The sequence below is a fragment of the Nerophis lumbriciformis genome, linkage group LG09 (genome assembly GCF_033978685.3).
Source record: "Nerophis lumbriciformis linkage group LG09, RoL_Nlum_v2.1, whole genome shotgun sequence".
Lineage (NCBI taxonomy): Eukaryota > Metazoa > Chordata > Actinopteri > Syngnathiformes > Syngnathidae > Nerophis > Nerophis lumbriciformis.
The window spans coordinates 21,765,001-21,783,605 of NC_084556.2; the positions used below are offsets into that span (position 1 = coordinate 21,765,001).

Here is an 18,605-nt window from a genome sequence, read left to right on the forward strand (position 1 = left end):
GATAATTGTTTTCAAACAGGTAACAGCTTATGTGATTTATTCTGTCTTTTGGAGACTCTGACAAGCACGTATCACCCTTCTCAAAGAGCAACGGATGCTGATGTGTTCCTGTCTCCCCTTTATAAGCCCATAAATGAACATAAAACATTTACAACATTTCATAAAACAACAAAAAGAAGCAACAGAAGAAAGTTCATCAACATATTAGTTGTACTTGCTTTTTTACTCACTTTATGTGTGTTCTACAACATTATTCCTGTCTTCTACGGTGTCATGACAATTACGTGCGCATGCGTCATGGCCAATTAAGCAAAATTGAAGGAGAGATACCGCAGGTCCTTCCTTCCTGCTGCAGTCAGACTGTTCAACCAGGCCTGCTCCCAGTGGATCACAAAAACACAACCGGACAATTCACCCTGACCTTGTGCAATAAAAATAAAGTTATATTATCTTCATCATATCACTATGTGCAATAATATGTTACACTTTATGTTCACTGTGTGCATGTCTGTGTTATGCTGGAAATTCTGACAAGAAACTACTTTTGCTAAATCTGCTGCTCTCAGCTGATCTTTTTTGCTAAAATATTTCATGTTTTTCTTGAATATTTCAATTTTAGCTTTATTGCTAGTTTATTTTATGTTTGCAATCCATGCCTTTTGCTGCTGTAGCACTGTAAAGTTCCCTGTTGTGGGTTGAATAAATATCTTATCTTAACCTAGTTTACAAATATATTTGTGTCGTCTTCCATGTTCTATATGTTAATATTTGTTGCACATGTACCTTCTAAGGATTTAAAGTGTTAATCTCTTGCACACTGTATTGACCTTGCTAGTACATGCTAGTCCCTAAAGCATGTACATACATACCTAGTGGTTAGAGTGTCCGCCCTGAGATCGATAGGTCGTGAGTTCAAACCCCGGCCGAGTCATACCGAAGACTATAAAAAATGGGACCCATTACCTACCTGCTTGGCACTCGGCATCAAGAGTTGGAATTGGGGGTTAAATCACGGAAAATTATTCCCGGGCGCGGCCACCGCTGCTGTTCACTGCTTCCCTCACCTCCCAGGGGGTGAGGGTGATGGGTCAAATGCAGAGGATCCTCTCACCACACCTAGTGTGTGTGTGTGACAATCATTGATACTTTAACTTTAACTAACACACCCTGGTGGTGAACAGGTGAACATGTTTTACATAGAACATAGCGTACATGTTAACAATCTCCCATTGTTTTTTGTTTATGTATAAAGATCTTACAAAATCAAGTAAAATAAAATGACACAAAATAAAGTGACATAAAAAACACTTTCAACAAGACCTGAACATAATAAACATAGCACATGTTTATTTCAAATACAGTAATCCTTCACTCAATGCCTTTAGAAGTATTAGTGCAGATGCTCCTAAAGCCATGTCCACACGAACACGGAGAGTTTCAAAAACACATATACAAGTGTAGTTTCAAAACTGTCTATGTCTACACACAAACACATACACCTGCTGTCATGCACATTTTGTCCAATCAGAAGCCTGAAAAAAGCAGCAATAGCTGACTTGTTGTCATTACACCTCTATTATGTTTATTTTGATCGACTTTAGAAGTACACAGAGCCCTGGGAACTTTATTAAAGAGTGAATGCACACGCCTGTGCTGCTGAAACCCAACACTCATAGAATTATAACGTGTTCAGCAACATGGTGATTGATGTATTACATGTGCAGTGAAGGGTACATTATTTCTGAAATCAGCACGCACTAACGAGTCAAGAAACCCCTTTTGCATGTTTAAGGGAATTATAAAGCATTTAATCATTGATATAGTGATATATTACATGTGTAATGAAGTGTATAGTGTCTTTAACATCAGTACACACTACAAAGAAGAGGCTATATCATGTTTGTTTTTTAGTTGCTTGGTCGCTTTTTACTGCATGCTACATCTACAAAAATGGAAGCAAGACACGTAAGTTAACTTCATGATTTGTCGTTAAACAAGGACTAAAAACAAAAGATAATGTTGCACCTTATGACAAAAAACAAAAAGTCTTGCTTGTCAAAGTTGTCCCATCAGGTGGAGGTTCGACAGCAATCGTATCCAAAACAGCTGACTGTCATTTGTGCCGGCGGGAGTGTCGCAAAGCCCATTTTGATGTGTCTTTTTTATTAATGTAGAGTGAAAATAGCAGCATGTTTATGTTCAAACATACAGTAAGTCCTCTTATAGTGTGTTTAAAGCCAGCAAAGCAGTGTTGTTGAGCTTGGAAATGACAGTGCACAACCATGACGTCATCACAAGTCTCCGTGTGTGGCGTGCACACGCATACGCTAAGCGGAGAGTTTTGGAACTCTACAATTTTGCCAGCGTTTGCAAAAGTCTGCGTTTTTAAAGACAAAAGTATGCGTCTGCGTTTGGACAAGAGGCCTAAACGCAGAGATGAGTATGCATTTATTAAGTCTCTGTGATCGTGTGGACATTGCAAAGTATTTTCGTAGTGCATCAAACAGTTGCGGGTCCACTAAAAAATATGTACAACCATGCAACCAATGATGCAAGGACTTGGAGAAGGCATTCGACCGTGTCCCCCGGGAAGTCCTGTGGGGAGTGCTCAGAGAGTATGGGGTATCGGACTGTCTGATTGTGGCGGTCCGCTCCCTGTATGCTCAGTGCCAGAGCTTGGTCCGCATTGCCGGCAGTAAGTCGGACACGTTTCCAGTGAGGGTTGGACTCCGCCAAGGCTGCCCTTTGTCACCGATTCTGTTCATAACTTTTATGGACAGAATTTCTAGGCGCAGTCAAGGCGTTGAGGGGATCTGGTTTGGTGGCTGCAGGATTAGGTCTCTGCTTTTTGCAGATGATGTGGTCCTGATGGCTTCATCTGGCCAGGATCTTCAGCTCTCACTGGATCAGTTCGCAGCCGAGTGTGAAGCGACTGGGATGAGAATCAGCACCTACAAGTCCGAGTCCATGGTTCTCGCCCGGAAAAGTGTGGAGTGCCATCTCTGGGTTGGGGAGGAGATCTTGCCCCAAGTGGAGGAGTTCAAGTACCTCGGAGTCTTGTTCACGAGTGAGGGAAGAGTGGATCGTGAGATCGACAGGCGGATCGGTGCGGCGTCTTCAGTAATGCGGACGCTGTATCGATCCGTTGTGGTGAAGAAGGAGCTGAGCCGGAAGGCAAAGCTCTCAATTTACCGGTCGATCTACGTTCCCATCCTCACCTATGGTCATGAGCTTTGGGTTATGACCGAAAGGACAAGATCACGGGTACAAGCGGCCGAAATGAGTTTCCTCCGCCGGGTGGCGGGGCTCTCCCTTAGAGATAGGGTGAGAAGCTCTGTCATCCGGGGGGAGCTCAAAGTAAAGCCGCTGCTCCTCCACATCGAGAGGAGCCAGATGAGGTGGTTCGGGCATCTGGTCAGGATGCCACCCGAACGCCTCCCTAGGGAGGTGTTTAGGGCACGTCCGACCGGTAGGAGGCCGCGGGGAAGACCCAGGACACGTTGGGAAGACTATGTCTCCCGGCTGGCCTGGGAACGCCTCGGGGTCCCACAGGAAGAGCTGGACGAAGTGGCTGGGGAGAGGGAAGTCTGGGCTTCCCTGCTTAGGCTGCCGCCCCCGCGACCCGACCTCGGATAAGCGGAAGAAGATGGATGGATGGATGCAACCAATGATGGCTCAGTCGCAGAATTCAAGTTGGGGATGTTTATTGCACCAACTCAAGGAAAACAGTGCACAGAGTGCAAAAATATATACAGTGCAAACTTTTCTGAAAATGAAAAGTAAATACAAAAAAATAAAGCATTTACAAAATGCATCAATGCAAAAAAACATTTGCAGCTCAAAAATCACCAATCACTGTTTGCACTATACTCCAACTCTCCACAACCAACCTGCTTACCTACTCAAACTCTGACTAACAGACTAACCGCTTCTCTTACATGGTACAAACCCCTCTCTCAGGCATACCATTGACATGAAAAAAGGGTGAAAAACCCCAACTTGTACCCTAAAGTACATATCTACATAACAATTAACAATATGTGATGCTAAACCTAATCCAGCATATAAATATGCACATTTTAGCTCTCTAATGACACTTAATATACTTGCACCCCCATGAATAAATAAATCGAAATTAAAATCACTTGGTCTGGTCTCCTGGTCACATGACTCTAGCAGAGCACGCCCATACACGCTTTTATGGCGTCATCCAAACGGGCCGTGTACTTTTGACTGACCTCCACGTGACGCCATGACGACAGCCTCCTGCTCAGTGAGTCTTTATTGTGTCCGTGCTTGTGTGTCGTGTGCATCAGACTACACGCCACTCAAAAGTTATATTGTCCAAGTCACAACACGGTGACATTAGCTGTGCCTCAATTCGGCGGCTGCATCTTTTGCAGTGCACATTTGTGGAGTGCTGATGTCATCGTGGTGCGCAAAGGCTGTCCCAATTTTAAAAAGTTCCAACTGTCCTTCGAATCCTGCCGTCAAATGTGTCCTTTGCTCCCATTAGCAGAAAGTGTGCATCCGTGTACACTGAACGTCCTTTCATTTCCCGAGATCCTTTGCACTCTGAACTCTGAAAATTATTTTCAACTTGGCGGCGCTGTGCAGAGCGGAAAGAGTGACTTTAAAATGTAAGTATAGCTTTATGTATTTGTTTAAAACAATTAAAAGCAGACATGTCAAGCTGGGGTGACGGTAGTGATATAGATTTATGTTAAAATACCAGACCTCGACTATCGTAATGTTAAGCGACCTCCGTGCTTTTGCCCCTCTCTTTACCCCGAGGGATAGTCATATATCCGGCCATTGCAGACAGCTTTGTGCGCGGAGCTTTTTTTCAACGTTCGGAAGTAAAGACCAACAACTTATTTAGACCCGCAAGAGGTCGACTTATTTATGTCCATTGAATGTGTGGCCGGAATAGTGAAGAGTCGTAACTGGGTGCATTAATGCAGCTCTAGTTCTTGCTGTTTTTTGTGTACATTTGCATGTTAATTGAAAATGTTTACTCCTACAAATGATTAGTGATCTTGTGTTTACCTTTTCTGTTTTTTGTTTTGATGTGCAGAAGAATCAAGGAGGACTTGGACAAGGCACTTTTGAAGCACATCAGACCAAAAATAAATGACATAAAACCCATTGGCTGATCATTTAAAAACAAAGTATTTTTGCAACCTGTATACATTAATTGCAGTTGTTGATTCATTTTCTCTGTCTTCGTTGCAAATAATTATATGATAATAATAATAATAATATTATGCTATTCCAACATTTATTGTTACTGGCTATAATGCAAGCAATTTGACAATGTTAGAAAACTACATCAATTGTAATTCACATATTAATAAAGTAACTTCTAAAGATGATTGTGTGGTGTTGCTGTATGGATAGACCGGGAGGACTCTTTCCTGGACATCTTCTGGATTGTCTGCGTGTTTTAAAAGGTACATGTTCCACTACAACGAGCATTCACAAGCATTAAAAAAAATCTATCATTAACTAATAATCAGAGACAAATGGTAGACAGTGGATGGATAGGAATACCAGCATTAGAATGCTTGTCAAAATGTGACACATCTTCTTGACAACCATCTCCTATGAAAAACACAAAACAAAAAAAACAGACGCGGCGGTGCCGGTAGCTCTTGGCCGCTTCCTCTAAAATAAGGTAAAAGACCAAGAGAACACGACATTCTTCTCTTAAGCTTGTCATTATTCAACTTTGCGGGGCTAAGCAGCAGACACGTGACGTAAAAATAAGGGCGTGGACAACTGACGTAACCAGGATGTGTCCCGTAGGCTAGAACGTACCAATTCATATCGCTCCAGCCAGGACCCACACTTCACCGACCGCATGGGCTGGGTCCTGGGAAGGATGCAGCCCCTGAATTGAGACACAGCTATTGTCTTTATGACAGCAGGCTCGTGCAGATGTGTCCTCGCTCTCCTGGCCAGAGAGAGAGACAAGCCGGTGCGAGAAGAGCGAAACTTTACAATGGTCAGTAACACAGATCAGACAAGGAGCAATTAGTGTAGCAGTATCAGTGGTCAGCTAAGAAAATAGTTACCAGAAAAATAGCTGAATATACTCTATGCCATCTGACATGACAAGGGTTTCTCCAGCAAGAGTACTCTAACTACACGTCTGATTTTCTTGGACTGCCAACATAGTGGTGAAAACTTCCCTCCTCCCACAAAAGCAACGTGTACCTGTGTACCTCCATCACTGACCACAACAAGGTTGAGCATGTCATTGTTTCCTAAATACTGAAACCATTTATAACTTGACTTTACGGATTACTTTGTTGACTTCATGAATACCGTATTTTTCGGACAATAAGTCGCAGTTTTTTTCATAGTTTGGCCGGGAGTGCGACTTATACTCAGAAGCGACTTATGTGTGAAATTATTAACACATTACCGTAAAATATCAAATAATATTATTTAGCTCATTTACGTACGAGACTAGACGTATAAGATTTCATGGGATTTAGCGATTAGGAGTGACAGATTGTTTGGTAAACGTATAGCATGTTCTATATGTTATAGCTATTTGAATGACTCTTACCATAATATGTTACGTTAACATACCAGGCACGTTCTCAGTTGGTTATTTATGCGTCATATAACGTACACTTATTCATCCTGTTGTTCACTATTCTTTATTTATTTTAATTTGCCTTTCAAATGTCTATTCTTGGTGTTGGGTTTTATCAAATACATTTCCCCCAAAAATGCGACTTATACTCCAGTGCGACTTATATAAGTTTTTTTTCTTCTTTATTATACATTTTCGGCCGGGGCGACTTATACTCCGGAGCGACTTACACTCCGAAAAATACGGTAGATTGCACTGTTGCATTTTTCAAACTGGATGCCAGAATACAAGTGTCAAACATAACATCAGACTTGGTCTGCTTGGCTATCCATATATCTGCCCTATTTTTGATCTTAGCTTCTCCATTTTAGCCTCATTCAGATATGAATCTCTTTGTACAGCCCTCACTGAATCTATGTTAAAAGGTTGCATATGAATGATATAGTATGGATCTGAACCCCACCATTCACAGTCGAAAAGCCCTTGCCTACATAGTAGAAGTTTTCATGTTCCTCACGCCCAACATGAAAAGGTGACCTCAATTTGGGAATCACATTTGTTATAAACTTATGTGACCCTGCCCAAAAGAAATCATCAACATGGCATGCATGCACTCCAGCAACTTTCAAGTTTACATATACCCAATAAAAGATTCCTGGGTCTACCTTTAAAACTCTACCACCTGAGGCGGCTGAGCTTTATTTATTTCACTTTGTTGTACCAATACAATGATGCATCAGCAAGACCATGAACATATTTCTTTAATCTCCAAAGAATGCCGTTGCTACCTGCCTCAGGTAGTGGGTGCACATAAATGCCTCTAGACCAGGGCAATCCAATCGGCGGCCCGCGGCCCAAATCTGGCCCACCAAAGCTTTCCATTTGGCCCGCCGAACATCATCCAAATAGGCTTGATGAAACCATTTAGAATATAGTTGCTCATGTATGTAGTACTCCTGCCACCCCACAGGGGGCAACAGCGAGGCATATGTGTCACAATGAAGCAGCAGTGGGGTGAGTAGAAAAGGACTACTCAATTAACCCAGAAAAAAATTTAATAAATTGCGAAAATCTGACTTTTAACAACGACTGGACATCAAAGTATGAATGTTCTTCCTGAGAAAGTGCTCAAGGCGTTGTTACCTGTCGGACCTTTTAAGCGACAGACAGTGTTTTAGACAAGCAGCAACAATGGTAAAAATCTACACGTGCAAGCTTCATCACGAAACTTGGTCAAACCTTTGTGAGTAGATATTGTGCAAGAAGATATTTTGTTTGTTTTGTATTAAAATTGCTGACTTTGTGATGTCTATTCTTGGTCATGTTTTTTTGTTTGTTTGAGAGTAACAACGCCGATCAAACCACGTTTAATACATGTAGCGCTAAATTTGACGAATAGTCACATTCATTGTGTGCAATGTTTGATGTGTAAATGTTTAATTTCTATATGGGTAAACATATGTAGTTTATTGTGTTAATGTATTAACACCAAACATTATATTTTATTTATGTAAAATAAAGAATGGACCTTCAACTTTTGAAATGTTTATTTTATATTTGTATTTCCAGTCTTACTAAACTAAATGAAGAAAGAAGTGTTAAGAAATAAAACTTATTTCTTCATGCTGTATCTGTCTAGCTGCACACGCTAGAATCGAGTAGCGAGGGCTGAATAATGAATTTACTGACAGTGCAGTGTGAAAGCTGATGTGCTTACTTTGCAGTTAAGCAAACACAGTCTCAAAGGAATATAACCTGCGCAGGCACTTTTTTACGAAACATCCACATTTGGTTGGGCTCTTGAAAGTGCCGCCCTCTTCATTATGTAGCTAAATAGCCCTGCCCTAGACAGTTCCATGTCTTACAAAAATGCTAATTTTATGTCCATAGAGTAGACTTTCCACTGACTGACAGATTAATGCTAACATCATCCTAAAGGATTCTGAGGCAAAGGTTGGAGAATTGTTGGGCAGCTCATGAATGTTGAGTTCTTCAAAGCCTCTGGCTACAAGTTGTGCTTTCAGTACAATACCATTAGGTGTTTTCTTTAAGAATACACACCCACCTGGTAGAAACACATTTTTCGCCTTCATCTTTAAATTCTTCAAAGACTTGATTATCACGCCAATTACTTATTTCTGCCTGTTTGTCTGCATCAAATGAGATATATTTTGTTAGTACATCATCATCTCTGCTTTCTGTTTCAATGCTGAGGCTCTCTACATGCCACATGTCAATTGCTTTTTATCGCTCATCAGGTTTAAAATATTGCAAGTTAAACCAGTTTTTGTTCTTTCCTATGGCTTTACCAGCCCTGCTTAAAATATTAGCTTATAGTGAGCATCATCATCTCTGCCCTTAAAGGTCAGTTAGTCCTGGTTTCAACTTTACACCTACAGAAGATGCAGCGCTTACATCGACATTGATTTATTTTTCAACTTGCCTTGCACATATCGGTTTCATAACGTTGTCTGTTTTCACATCTCTGTCACTACCGTTGACTATTTCATCATCTGTGTTTTTTGTTCATTGTCTGAGTTATTTTCTACACCATGTGCCACCATGTCCTCATGTTCTACCTTTTGTCTAAGATCATCTTGCGAAGTCTGACTCTTTTCATTCTGTGTGTTGTATTTACAAAGCCTTGAGGGATGAACTCTAACAAGAAGTCTACCATGTCTCACAAATACAACTGCTCCATCCTGACCAATAACAACCCCTGGTCCCTTCCACTCTTTACAGTCTGTACATTGGTAATACACTTTGTCTGATGTGTCATACTTTTCATCTGTGGGTCTAAGTTGCTTGCTTAGAGTCCTCCTAATAATTCTCTCTGAATATTCAGCTTCAGTAAATGTTTTTCTGGGTGCATGAAGAGCAGATATATGTTCTCCTTCCAGAGCAGGTACTTCATCTTCCAACACAGATGGAATATTGGGATTCTGAACAAAAAACAGTTGATATGGGCTGTACCCATGCACATCCATGTGTTTTTGTCCTACATAAGGACTGTAAATGATAAACAGCACATTTATTTCCAATTGTTGCATATTTCCAGTACCACTGATCTGATGATATGGTTAGAGTGCAGAAGCGTTACACTTGTAACGTCACCTGACTCCGAATCTATGGAAATATATTATATTCAAAGCGGAATATCCAAAATGGCCAACTGAATTTGTGGCATTTTGTGATCTTTAGACAGTATTTTCACATACTTTGCGGGTTGTAAATACAATTGGATATGGTTTAATGGATACAACAAAACACAAATAAGCATAGAAAAGTCAACTTGTTTTTGTATAATACTGGTACTTTAAACTTGCAAAACTACAGCAAAAACTATAGCCTCAATTCACTAATCCTGGCACTACCGGTACATTACAAAGACTTTAAAATTCCCACACAGTCTTGGGGAATAAGAACAGCTAAACACACACTCAGGAGGAACATTATTATGTACACTTGCACAACTTCTTTAGATCCAATACAATTGTTGTATCAAAAAGATTCCACCTTAAAGGAGAACTGCACTTTCACAATCCTTATGAGAAACAAGAAAATATGTCTTTTTTTAGGCTACAAAACTTTAAAAAAAAGGCTCGCAAAATATGTCTAACATTGCAGCTAATGGACGTTGCCTGTGTTGCCTTCAAAGCCCTCTAAAACTACTTCAAAAACCCACATCAATGTTGTATATACATGCTGTAAGTATGTATATAATGTAATGACACACATGTTAAAAACAATATGTAACTTTTACAATATTAACTGCATTTTGGTCATTTTAAACATTACCGGAACATATTTATTGGGCGCACTGATTCCAGTGCACATAGAAACTTACTTCATACTTCCGTCAACAAACTGGGGCTAAGCGATGTACCGAGTTTGTAAGATATAGCGATATCTTTTTAAACAAGATATGAATTAAGAAAATATCTTAGTATCGATATAATTTCTTTCACGTTATAATGACCAAACGCCGCTTATTTGTTGTGTTCCTTGATTCTCCCCTGCTTCCCACTCTCTCTCAACACTCCATGGGCTATTAGCCACTCTTCTTCCTCCTTCCAAGATGTGCTTGCCCTCTCCAACCCACTGCACTGATCTACAACAACACACAAGCAAATATGGAGTCTGACTGTGCCACTAGCGACACGTGTGCCAGTGACCAACTAGTAAGTAAAACGCAAACTTCTGCATACCTGCCAAGAACTACGATGTACCCCTATTGAGTACGGGTTTTGATCATCCATTCCGGTATGCGACTGCAGTGGTAGAAACTAAGGTTTTCCATTAAAAATAATTAACTTCAAAATCGAAGCTACGTAGCTTAACTACATTTCCCAGTAGCTACGCTATTTTTTAAACAAGTAGAGATTTCCGTAGCTTAGCTATTTATAGACCCATGTGGCGGTTAGCTAAGCTACATGTTACAAAAGAAGAGAGAGGGAGAAGAAAAAGAGAGAACTGGATTAGTGTAACTCCACAGGCAGGGGATAAAATATACGGGAAACATCAATGATGATTGGTTTACCTATAAGAAAATCCATGATTGGTTGGTTGGTTTACTATGATGAGTCAAGATTGGTTAAGATTAGGGCAAAACATTACGGACAGGCCAATCAGAGGCAAGATAGGGCGGGTCATCGAACCAGGAAGGGAAATCACAACAGATGCGAATATTCAAGCGAAATGTACCCTGAAGTGAGGAAGATCATAGCCGCACAATTAAGTAAAGTCGCTTACTTCGCGCTGACCACGGAACCTTACGTGTGTCGACTGGGAAATAAAAAGTGCCTGCCTACAAATTTATTTTTTATCTGAGTTTGATACATTTGGTATTATTTGCACAGCTATGGTATTTATTTTATGTAAAAAGTACTATTAGTAATATTTTTCTATTTTATGTATGCATTCTTTGTTTTTCTATTTTATTTATGTTATGTAATTATGTGCTATTTACCGTAAACAGTTTATTTTATGTGCTGTTAATACCCATCCTGACTAACTGGGTTAATAAAAGTGCCACTGACTGTTTACAGTACAGTTGCCATTCAGTTCAATTTCAGTGAATTTCGCTGAAAAATTAATATCTTTATATGTATATTTACACCGAAAAATATATCGAGATATATATCAAATACAGAGTTTAAGTAAAAATATATTGAGATATACTTTTTCGTCCATATCGCCCAGCCCAAACGTGTGTTTGCTACCAATAAACTTATCATTTCAGACTTAGTAATAGACGACGAAAACAATTACTTTTGTATCAAATGAGGACTCTAACCTAATCTTTTTGAGCCTGAATATACTGACGATGAACTACTGGTTACCGAAGCTGAGCGGTCGTGAAGAGAGGGTGAAACGTTGGCGCAGACGGAGGTCGAGAAAGTCAGGACTGGCATGCCTCGGCGGTGTAATTGTGAAGCTTGCCATTGTTACATCAATGAAGTTGTGTATCAAGACAAGCATATCTGCTACAAAAAATAGACTACATAAAAAAGACTGGAAAAAGTCCGTCTTGAGAGGCTAACTTTACCACCTGTAGTCAGGGCAAGCACAACAGACAAAAGATACTAGCCCTCGACGGGGGTCTCAGGTGAGACTCCACTTCTCCCAGGCAGAGGATAACGTTGCTTGGTATAGTGAAACACTAAGCCACTGTCCTAGCATTAGCAACAAGCACTAGCACCATGCTTTAATTAAAAAACAACAAACAATTACTTATAATGTCCACTCTTGGGATGACGACTGCTGGGATGGCTGAATCTTTCAACAAAAGACTTGTATTCAGAGTTCAGCTGGTAAATTCAGAATATATAATCTTCGGGTAAAACATGTTGAGAACAAACTATCATCTTGCTTAGTCTTTCAAGCAAAGTAGCTGGTTCCAAGTTGAGAACTAGTAGTATCCACTGCAGAGTTTCCCCTACATTGCCAAGATACCTGTGGCGGTGGGGGCATGGTGAGGGGTGTGGTCCCCATGACATCATCATATAATTTGCAAAATCTGCTATGATGATAGGATTTTCTTTAAAAAGGCTTTAAAAATGTATAAATACATTTTAAAACAAATCTGTGTTATTATCAATTAGTATTACATTTTTTTTGTTATTATATCGTTTTGCTATATTTTAAATTGTTGCTGCTCGCGGCCACCGCTGCTGCTCACTGCTCCCCTCACCTCCCAGGGGGTGATCAAGGGTGAAGAGTCAAATGCAGAGAATAATTTCGCCACACCGAGTGTGTGTGTGAGAATCATTGGTACTCTAACTTTAACTTTTAACTTATTGTACAATGTACTTTGCTGAGAATTTTTCAAGTGTCGAGAGTCTTTGTGTGACTTTTTTCTCTATTTAAAACGACTAGCAACGGAGCTAACATCTTTTTCTGGTGTTATTATAGACTGTATTCGTTTTTAGAAACTGTACTTATTTGCAGCAAACAGCGACAGCTGCAGCGAGCATGACGTCACACTTGCTTCGCGCTGCTTTCTCTCCTTAAAGCCGCCACTGTCCTCTTAATATTTGCACATTTTGTAGATCGATGTCCGCGGGTATATCTGGGATATTATAAAGTTACGTCCACATCGCAGACATGCTGACTACGCTCCAGACAATCACGTGTATCTTGTTTAAGTCATTACAACATCCGGTGACGGCAGCGCTATTTTTGGTGACAAAATATTTTTTCCGGCGACCACATTTTTGGTGCATCACTAGTCTATATTGCACACATAAAAGGCTATATATAGCTATGCATACTGTAACGAACTGTTGGTGGTAATGTTTTATGTTTGTGGTGTTTTGATTCGATGTTAAATTTTCCCATGATCGCAAACACACCATCCGTGCTCGAAAGAGGACTTGCTGAGAATGACGAAGTGTTGTTATGTGTCCGGGGAAGCATGGAGACCAAAGTGTTTGCAGGGGAGGTAAAACATGTCAAAATTGGGCCGGTTGGTAGCATGAGATTGGCAATCAAAGTTAAAAATAACATCCTACTTTTGACTTCGTCCGGAGGCTACAATACATTATATTATCTTAATTTGTTTTCACGTAAAAACGCTTATTTACAAGGTGTGGCGGCTATGATTTTGCCGTGGCGGTGCGCCACCATCAGTTACATTGTGGGGAAACCCAGCACTGCTTCAGTCAGTCTGGAGTTTCAGTTGATAACAAGTGGAATTTGAAAGTTTACCAACTTTTCGGCTTGTGACCAAAACCATGTACAATACACATGCAAGGCATGATTGATAATCTAGCATGAATTATTTCGAACTCGAAAGCGACTTATCTGCTGCCGCAGAAGCTAGCTTACCTCTTGTTAATGCTGCAGCAGTGTGAGACTGTGAGTGGCTCTGTGAGCAAGGCAAGGTATTATTACACTAGAACAATAGTTCCTCAGTGTTCGCTCTTACAAAAACAATGTCTGTACAGCTTGGTTATTATGCAGGTTACAGAATGTAAATGAAGTATTGTTGGAGGTTTTTGGATGCATTTACAGTGATTTAGAGGCAGAATGGATTACTTCCATTTGCTGCATTGTTAGCCACCTACAACAAGCCAATTGTTACAAATTATAATGTATTTTTGTCTCTCATAAGGGTTGTGAATGAGAGGGAAAATGCAGTTCCCCTTTAACGTATACAAAACTTTCTGTTTTAATAGACATATCTTGTGTAGGAGCCATGTTTCGTGTCTATCCACCTAGTGCAATAGCTCTCCCAGCTGTTTTAACTGCAGACATAGACTTATTCTGATGGGGTTGTTACCTTTGGAAAACTAAATTTACAGGGTAATTCCATAATTGTGTCTCAGAATTGAGTGATACCAGAATTTTACACTCTGCCTGATATAAAAATGAAACTGTTACTGACTACCACCATTTATAGTCTTGAACTTGATTTATTTTAATGTTTCTTAAAGCCAGAAAGCTGCCATTGGAAATTACTATAGTTTTGTTTCTGGTATCCGCTTTTTCTACAAAATTAAACAACTGAATGAATATCCTTCAAGTGTGGTTATTCCATAATTCTTTCTAGGGGTTGTTTAATAATAATAATAATAATGCACAAACAAATAATCTTTATCTACATTCCAAAAAGGTCAGTTAGTATACTAAACAATGTTATTTATAGAGAACAAATTGTAACTCTATCTATTGAATAAAACATGTTGAAATTCAATGATTTGGTTCATTTGCAAACAGCTAAAGTTATGCACAAAGCTAACAATAACCTGCTAGCCAAGAATGTACAACAATTCTCCTCAAAAAAAGAGGGGAAAATAACCTTAGGGAAAATCTTATTTTAAAACATTTAGCATATCCATATGTGGAGTTAAATTATGGAATAGAATAAGCAAAAAAGAATCAATCAATGCATGTACTATGATCCAGTTTAAGAAACTGTTGTAACTCAAAGTGTTAACAAAGTACAAGGAAGAAGAATCCTGATAAACATGTTGTAACTACATGTTGGAATGTGAAACTGGAAAAATGTGATGTACTATATTGTAAATTGTAACTGTATGCATGCTCAAAATAAACAAAATAAATAATTCTAATACTTATATGTGTTGTGAAATTAACGGATAGTTGTTTTTAAAGATGCACTAAGGAAGGATATTGACTTTAGGGACACCTGCAGAGGGAGAAAGACTAGCTTGATATGAAGGGGAACTGCACTTTTTGGGGAAAAAAATGGTAATCATTTCCAGCACCCCCCACGACCCCGAACGGGACAAGCGGTAGAAAATGGATGGATGGATTTACAATCCTTATGTAAGACAAGCACACATATGTTTTTCTTTTTAATGCAATCTAAATAGTAAATAAATGCAAGCAAAAGTCAGTTTACAATGAAGCAAATGGGAGTTGCTCTATTCTGCCGATAAAGCGCTCTAGAAAACATCCAAACACTTCCATCAACGTTTTATATACACGCTGTAAGTATATATGTACTATATCAACATGCCCTTTGATAATAACATGTAATATCTACATATTTCGCAAATTTTAAGCATACAGCAGCACCTTAATTTCACAAACGCATCACTACATTCGCTTTTTCCTTCTACAACCTCACTGATTTCTACTCACTCCAGACATCATGCAGTGAGATAACAGACTTAATGTAACATCACTTACTGTACAATGTCTGCTCTCACTGGGATGCCAACTGTTAGGATGTTGATATAATCCCATTTAGATGAAGAATGACTCATAGTCCTCCCGAAGAAAAAAGTGTGGTGTAACAAAGCGTCTTTTCGGGTCTTTTTCGCTATTTTCGGTTATAAGGTGGCTGTCAAAGTGTACAGACTTCTGAGTTTATGTTCACATCATTTTACTATCAAGGTGAGAGGGCATTATTTTTGTTATTACCGAATCAACTATCACAGGCTCTGAGGTGAGCAAGCAGCTCACCAGCTCATGATGTCAATGCACTGCTGAAAGTAAGTCCCTCATGTTAGCGCTTATAATAACATTAGCACTAACACTTGGTTAATTATTCAGGTCACGAAATGTAAATGGAGTATTGTTGGCATTATTTTAGATGGTTATTTAGAAGGCGTTATGGGTGGAATAACAGACCTCCCATTGACTCCTGGCAAATTTTTATTACATTTCTCCCGGCGTGGCGCGGTTGGGACAGTGGCCGTGCCAGCAACCTGAGAGTTCCTGGTTCGTTGTGTCCTTGAGCAAGACACTTCACCCTTGCTCCTGATGGGTCGCGGTTAGGGCCTTGCATAGCAGCTCCCGCCATCAATGTGTGAAAGTGTGTGTGAATGGGTGAATGTGGAAATAGTGTCAAAGCGCTTTGAGTACCTTGAAGGTAGAAAAGCGCTTTACAAGTATAACCCATTTACCATTTATTTACGAGATGATATGCATTAAAAAGACATCGGTTCTTGTCTCACTTAAGGATTGTGAATTATAGGCAACATTAAAAAAAAGTGCAGTTTACCTTTTAATATTGTTGTGATTAATTATGAGGGTGTCAATTGAGAGGCAATAAATGCACTGAAAGTTTTTTCTAATGAAATAATCAGCAACACGAGAGGGAAAAATATCATATAAATAATTTGCTGCAGATTTTAATTGCGGTTAGCATTTTAGTCTGCCTAATAAAGTGCATGCACAGTAATAAGTTGGTTAGAGTTTTGCGGAGGCACGTTTAGCAGTTAAATGAGTTTACAGCACAATCTGTAAGCTGTTTTGGGGAAAGAAAGCTAAATGTATGCAGATTGAGAACTGAGCGAAGTTGCAAATGGTGCTGCGCCCATTCCTTTATTTCCGACAGCGCCACATTCCTAAAAGGCAGTTGAAGTTGGTAGACGACACAGAAGACACGGTCCTAGTTAGACATCTCGGCACAGATACACATCGGTAAGGGTGTGACAGATCGGTGTAGTTATGTGTTCGGATCGGAACCAGTGTCGTGTTTTAATATACTCACTCAGCTCCAATGTCAACAAGCGCTGTCAGCTAGTCCACAACCGCGAGGATCAACTTAAACATTCGCACGGAAAGTCATGTTTCATGGCGATCCAGACTGGCCTGTTGTTCCCCGGAGGTGATGCACACTTTGGTCCCTCCCATTTGGCGTCCACGAGGATAATAACCCCACAGGGAGAGGACGAGGAGGGGAGGCAGAGGTCTGAAGGTGGCGTGTCATGATGTAGCTAGGCAGCTATATTGTCACGGTGGTACGGGGCGTGGGTAAAACCACACACCGGACGACACGGGCGTGTTAAACTGCGTGTCACGAGATGGTCCCGTCGTGGGTTAGAAATGAACGTCTTTTTAGACCGTGGTTGAGGCAAGCCACGACTGGACCAACGCAACACCAGCACAGGAATGTACCATCCATGACAAAAGATTTGAAAAAAAGGTGCGGCGTCGACGTGGGTCACGCAAAGTATCACGAGATTTTATTTTCGATTAAAAATACTCTTTAAACAAATACAAATTAAGTATTTTAGAAGACAAACACGTGTTCGGAGTTTTAATAACCTCCACAATTTGATTCAAAGTTCAAAATAATACCGGAAGTAAGTTTATATCCGAAGTACCGAGTGTACCCAGGTGCAGTGGCACTGAACTTTCCATGAGGAAACTTAAATATAAAAACAGTTTTACTTATAGTTTATCTTATTTAAAACAGACATGGTCAAATTTAAATCATAACACTATAAAACTTGTTTCACTACAGCAAATCTGGTCACGGTAGATGGGAAATGCTTGTAGTTCTTTTAATGGCCTTGTAGGGGCGATCAAACCCGCTCTAAGACAGAGGTGACAAACTCGTTTTCATTGAGGGCCACATCGCAGTTATTTGTGGCTGCCCTCAGAAGGCCGCTTGTAACAGCGAAAAAATATGAATAACATATATGTATGTATACATATATAAACATATATAAATATCCCTATAATATATAAATATATATATATATATATATATATATATATATATATATATATATATATATATATATATATATATATATATATATATATATTAATTTATATATATTTATATCTTTGGTCTAGAGCAGTGTTTTTCAACCTTTTTTGAGCCAAGGCACATTTTTTGCGTTGAAAAAATGCGGAGGCACACCACCAGCAGAAATCATTAAAAAATTAAACTCAGCAGCCGATATAGACAATAAAAACTTGTTGTCGCAATTGGTGGATATGACTTAAAGCATAACCAAGCATCACTATAGCTCTTGTCTCAAAGTAGGTGTACTGTCACCACCTGTCACATCACACCCTGACTTATTTGGACTTTTTTTGCTGTTTTCCTGTGTGTAGTGTTTTACTTCTTGTCTTGTGCTCCTATTTTGGTGGCTTTTTCTCTTTTTTTGGTATTTTCCTGTAGCAGTTTCATGTCTTCCTTTGAGCGACATTTCCCGCATCTACTTTGTTTTAGCAATCAAGAATATTTCGGTTGTTTTTATCCATCTTTGTGGGGACATTGTTGATT

General features: G+C 39.7%; 1 protein-coding gene across 1 annotated transcript in view; it reads right to left on the reverse strand.

Annotated features, from left to right (window-relative positions):
- pld2 (phospholipase D2) overlaps positions 1 to 17,504 on the reverse strand; it is a 56,737-nt gene extending 39,233 nt beyond the window's left edge. The window contains exon 1 of the mRNA XM_061962249.1: positions 17,076 to 17,504. The gene's annotated coding sequence lies outside the window, so the exon portion shown is untranslated. The remainder of the gene's footprint in view (positions 1 to 17,075) is intronic.
- Positions 17,505 to 18,605: the final 1,101 nt, after the last annotated feature.